Source organism: Marmota marmota, unplaced genomic scaffold, assembly GCF_001458135.2.
Source record: "Marmota marmota marmota unplaced genomic scaffold, marMar, whole genome shotgun sequence".
Taxonomy (NCBI): Eukaryota; Metazoa; Chordata; class Mammalia; order Rodentia; family Sciuridae; genus Marmota; species Marmota marmota.
Window position 1 is genome coordinate 233,380 of NW_026000076.1, and position 5,656 is coordinate 239,035.

Below are 5,656 nucleotides of genomic sequence, written 5' to 3' on the forward strand. Positions count from 1 at the left end.
TCAAAAGAAACTAACTTTATTTTTAGAACCACACACGCCAAACAAAACAGCCTCTCAGGAAAAACCCTCAGAGCCTCAACTGCCACCACCGGCTTTCCACAAGCCTCTCTCTCCCACACAAGCTTCTCTCCCTCTCCCACAATCCTCCTGCTCTTGAGGCCGATTGGCTGGGTCACGTGGGCGGAGCCAAAAAAGTTCCCCAATGAGTAGCTCCGTGGTCTGAAAGGGCAGGGAAACAGCCCAATGAGCATCACCGCAGAGGAGCCAATCAGCTAGATGTTGCTGGGGCCGCTGTGAGCCAATCATCAGCCGGCAGCTGGAAGTTTGCTGGCAGCTAGAAGTTTGCTGGGGCCCCTTCGGCTGTGGCTCTCAACAGTCAGCTGCTTATCAGGTGCTGATCCCCCAGCATTTTCTTTGCAGCTCACAGATATTTCTTGAAATTTAAAACGCCTTTTGAAACATGGGGACTTTCATTCTTTGTCATCTCTGCTCCGTAGCTGGTCAGTTGCTGTAGCCCGTGTGGGAGGACAGACAGCTTCAGAGACATGAACCCTGCCTTGAGTCCTGTGGAGCCACAGAAGAAGATGAGCAAGTGACAGGTGCCTGGCCATAATGCACAGGCAGGACAACCACTCACAGCCAGGGCGAGGGGAAAGAAGCAGACCACCTGCAGAGGGAGCTCATTCAGTTTCATGTTATTTTCCAGAGTGTTCTTCTTTGTTTCTTTGTGACTGACAGACACCCACAGGCAATTTGATTTTAGCATAGCTTTCTGGGTTACCAAGGCAGCTTTATTCCCCACACCTGAAGAAAAGTCATAAAAAAATTCTGATATATCCCTAAAGAGCCTCAATGAAGGAAAATAAATTCTCAAAAGAGAAGTGATGGTTTGCTTCAAGGTTTCTCAGCACTAGATATTATTGTCTTTGTTATGGATTTGGGAGATGGGGGAAAGTTTCAAAATACTATTTTCCAGTTTAATTGTGGTTTCAGCACATGAGTAAAAGTGGAGAGTTAAAGTTAATTAGACATGAAGTGGCTTTGTGTCTAGTTAAGTAATAACTATCAAGGGTCTGGCATTTTCTCAGAAGGAGGAGTCAATAGCATCTAAGCAACCCCCACCCCCAACCCCCATGGTTATTCCTCAGGAACCAGCCTTGGTGGAGGCCATTACTGCTACTGTGGTTGTAATGGAAAGGAAAGGAAAGAAGGGAAAGCAGGCCCATTTCAAAGACCACCTGTGCAGGGCAGAACACTGGCCAGCAAGCTCACCTATCAAGATTTCTCTGAAGACACTTGTCCTATCCTAGTCTCCTTTGTGATTCTTAATTGATGGAATGCTGAGGAGGAAATAATATTCTCATCTAGGGTTTCACTCATGATCCTAATGTGCACAATGTGGGTGAAGTCTGGAACACAAAATAAGAAAAGGGCTTTGCATGTTAAATTAGTAGCAAAGAAAACATGCATAATATTTTAACATCACATTTCATTTTATTCTTTATAAAGAAAACCCATCCCTTATTCTACATCACTGGAACACTTTTATTTTGTTTTGTTTTAGACAAACCTTTCTCCTTTTCTTTCTCTTCACTGGAGTTGCCTTGCTCTGACTTGCTCACTCTTATAAAAGGCCTATTTATAACACATATAGCTCAGTGTGGATCGGAAACCCTGACTCATCCAGTCTCACTTTTAATAACTACCTTGCATGAATATTTGCCTTTTTGACAGTGCGCAATCTACAAGAGAGGGAAGATGATCAGATTTAGGCATGATTTTTAAGAACTAGAAATAATTTTGTAATCATGATATGCTTAGCCTGTATGTTGGAGAAGTTTTCTGTCATTTAGCAGGCATTCTCAAGCATCAAATAATACTAATAATTATATCTCGTGAGAACTTGCTAGGCACCAGAACATGTAAATGCTTTACCTTTATCAACACCTTCAATTCCCAGAACCACTGGGTGGGATAGGTTCTATTAGCATCACCTTGAGGGAGATGATTTCGGTTCAATAGCTAAAGAGGCAAGAAAACTGATTCTGAATAGTCTGGTGGATGCCCTTTTGGATCTAGTTGCCTTGGCCTGAGGTTTATTCTGGGAACAGTGGCTAAGTATGTAGGAATTAGAGCAAAATAACTTGAAATGCAAGTGTGAGGAAACTCTATGACCATGACTGTGATCTGTCAAGTATGGGTATCACCTTAGCAGCAGACAGTTGTCTCCTAATGGTGCTGGAACTCTGTTACAGTAAACCAAACATGGTGCCAGTGGACTGAGAGGCTCTTCCATTCTTTGTCTTCTCCAGGCACTTGTAAGAACAATTAAGCCCTGAATTGAATTGTGAAAGCCCCTGAAATTCTTGGACAACTCAGGGTTAGGATGGGCTGCCATTTTTTAAGAGGAAAAAACTAGTCTTCATGCTAAGCCAGGTATAGTTTCCAGCAACAAATTGGAAAGATAGAATAGAGATGACTATATTTATCCTAGAAGCTGGGAGAGAATCTACCTCTCTCTGTGGGTCACTGCCTTGTTCAGAAATCTCCAATGACATTCCAGTGCATTCAGCACCAAATTCCTCATATCAGCCTCCAAGGTACCTCACCTCTAATTGTTTTGAGGTCTAATATAGATCTTTTGTTGGATCTGAGCAATCCCATTTCTGTTTCCTAAATATCTTAAGCTTCCCAATTTGAAGTGATGCTAATGATTTATTCTGAGGATCTTGAGAGGACCAAGCTCTCAAAGCTCATCTCTCCTCTCACATTTTCCTGTGAGAAATAAAATGAATCTGGGTGGCACCTTGATGATTCTTTTAGCACCCTGCCTGGAAGTCTCCTTGGATAGATCATCTAGTTCATTAGGCACTATTACTACAAGCAACACACTGCTAAATTTTCTGCCACAACAAATATACTCTTTTTTTGAGCTTTCAATGACTCCTTCCTTCCTTCCTTCCTTCCTTCCTTCCTTCCTTCCTTCCCTCCCTCCTTCCTTCCCTCTGTCCCTCCCTCCCTCTCTCCTTCCTTTCTTCCTTCTTTCATTTTAATAGTCATTTTAGGTTCACAAAAAAGTTGAATGGAAAGTAGAGTTACCATATACCATCATTTCCCATAGGTTCAGAGCCTCCCCCATTATCTACTTCAGTACCACAGTGGCACATTTGTACAATCTGTGAGCTACTAGATGAATCATTACCAACCAAAGTCCACGATCTATCTTAGGGTTCACTCTTGGAGGGTTTGAAAAAATATATAAAGATATGTGCCCATGTTTATTGTATCATGCAGACTATTTTCACTGCCCTTAAACATTCACTGTCATCTGCCTGTTCATCTCTCTTTCTTTTTTAAATGACTCCATAGTTTTTTTTTCCCCCAGACTGTCATATAGTTGAATCATATAGTATATAGCCTTTTTAGATCACTTCTTCTACTTAGTAATATGCATTTAAGATTCTTCCATGGCTTGAGAAATCATTTCTTTTTAGCCCTTTGTCTGTGTTAGGCCACAGTTTTAGTTATCCATTTACTTTCTTTTAAATGCTTGTTGAAAGCCTCCTTATGTCCAACTTTTTTTTTTGCCTTCATTAAATTTCTTATAGCACATCAGGACTTTCTTAGCACTTTCTTCAAAGTCCCTTAAACTCTCACTAACTTTCTTTTTTAAAAAAATATTTATTTTTTTAGGTGTCCTACTACAATGTCTTTATTTTCTTTATTTATTTTTATATGGTGCTAAGGATGGAACCCAGGGCCTTACACATACCAGACGAGCACTCTACCACTGAGCCACAACCCCAGCCCCTCACTAACATTCTTTTCAAAGTACTTCCAGTTCTGCCTGTCACCCCAATCCCTAACTACTCCTTGATTTCTTGGATTTCTGTTATAGTTGCATCCTTTTTCCACCTACCCAAATACCTGTGCCAGCCAGGGTTGGCTCAGAGAACTACATCCACATAAACACACACATATTCTTTAGAATATAAAACCAGCCACACACACATATACACAAACACACCACAACATAACTTTTTTAAGGATTTTGACCACACGATTGTAGAGCTGATTGCATAATTTATATGAAGCTGTCATTTCTGAATCTGGCAATGAATGGAGCTGTAAGTTTGCAGGACAGGCAGCTGGTAAAGGAAGAAAGCGCTCTCTAGTCCTGAAGACAAATTGGCACTGAATCTCTCTCCCTGACTCTAAGCCTATAATTTGATTGATGGATATGTTCTGCAGAAGCTGGAAGCCTTTGCCGTGGAGCTACACATGCACTTGGCCCAGAAGTTGGAACAGCTAAAGCAGGTGGTCCAGCGGGAGGTGAAGATGTGTGCTTGGCTGCTGCCCAGGCTAACCAAGTAAGCAACACCAGCAACACTTAGGAGCTGCAAGAGTCAATTGCACTTTGTACTCACCTTCTTGGAGCACAAAGACAACTGTTCCCATTCTGTCATGCAAATGACTCTTCTGCTCCAAATCCTCCTTGTCCTAGGCAGGGAAGGGAATCTGGGAAATATTGCTAAGTTGACACAATAGAAATCTACTACACTTGTCTCTGTCTTGTCTTTTCCCCAATCCATAAATTCTTTATTTCTTTTTAAATGCAAGGATTGTTAGGTGGGACACAAAACTTTTGCAGATAGAATAGCCTATCAGAATTCAAGTGAATCTTTATTATTCCAGGACTTTCCCCTTGCATGTTCAACTTTTTTTTTTTGCCTTCGTTAAATTTCTTATAGCAGTGATTTTCGACTCTTCTAGTCTTTTCAAATCCTTATTATCGAATTATACCATTCTTTTCTATAAACAATGAAAATTGCATTGAAGAGATATAGGCTGCACTGGTGGTTTTCAAACCTTACTGTGATTGAGACTCACTTGGAGGCCTTAATAAGACTACAATTGCTGGGTTAACCCCAGTAGTTTCTGATTCAGTAAGACTAGGTAGAGCATGAGAAGGTATCTTTCAGGCCCAGAATACCTAATGCAATCCTTAATGAGAAAAGCGAAGCAGGAGACATCACAATCCCAGACCTTAGAGCTATAACAACAAAAATGGCATGGTATTTGGCACCAAAACAGACATGAATACCAATGGAACAGAATAGAAGACACAGAGACAAACCTATATAAATACTCTTACCTTATATTAGACAAAGGTGCCATAGACATACAATGGAGAATATATAGCCTCTTCAACAAATGGTACTGGGAAAACTGGAAATCCATATGTAGTAGAATGAAATTGAACCCCATATCTCTCATCCTGCACAAAACTCAACTCAAAGTGGATCAAGGATCTAGGCATTAGACCAGAGACCCTGCGCCTAATATATGAAACAGTAGGCTCAAATCTATATCATATCAGATTAGGAACTGAATTCCTCAACAAGACTCCTAAAGCACAAGAAGTAAAATCAAGAATCAATAAATGGGATGGTATCAAACCAAAAAGCTTCTTTACAGCAAAGGAAACAATCAAGAATGTGAATTCAGCCATAAAGAAGAGTGAAATTATGGCATTTGCTGGTAAATGGATGAAACTAGACACTATCATGCTAAGTGAAATAAGTCAATCCACCAAACCAAAGCCAAATACTCTGATACATTGATACTAACACACAATGCAGGGGTGGGGGGTGGG

General features: G+C 40.8%; 1 long non-coding RNA gene across 2 annotated transcripts in view; it reads right to left on the reverse strand.

Moving 5' to 3' along the window:
* Positions 1-233: 233 nt before the first annotated feature.
* Positions 234-5,656, reverse strand: part of LOC125620109 — a 75,944-nt gene continuing 70,521 nt past the window's right edge. Inside the window, exons 4-5 of one of the 2 annotated variants that reach the window (XR_007351682.1) lie at positions 1,273-1,409; positions 234-564 (exon numbers count right to left, since the gene is read on the reverse strand). This is a non-coding gene — a long non-coding RNA (uncharacterized LOC125620109). Of the gene's footprint in view, positions 805-1,272; positions 1,410-5,656 lie in introns of both variants that reach the window. The other variant, XR_007351683.1, reaches the window with a different exon arrangement.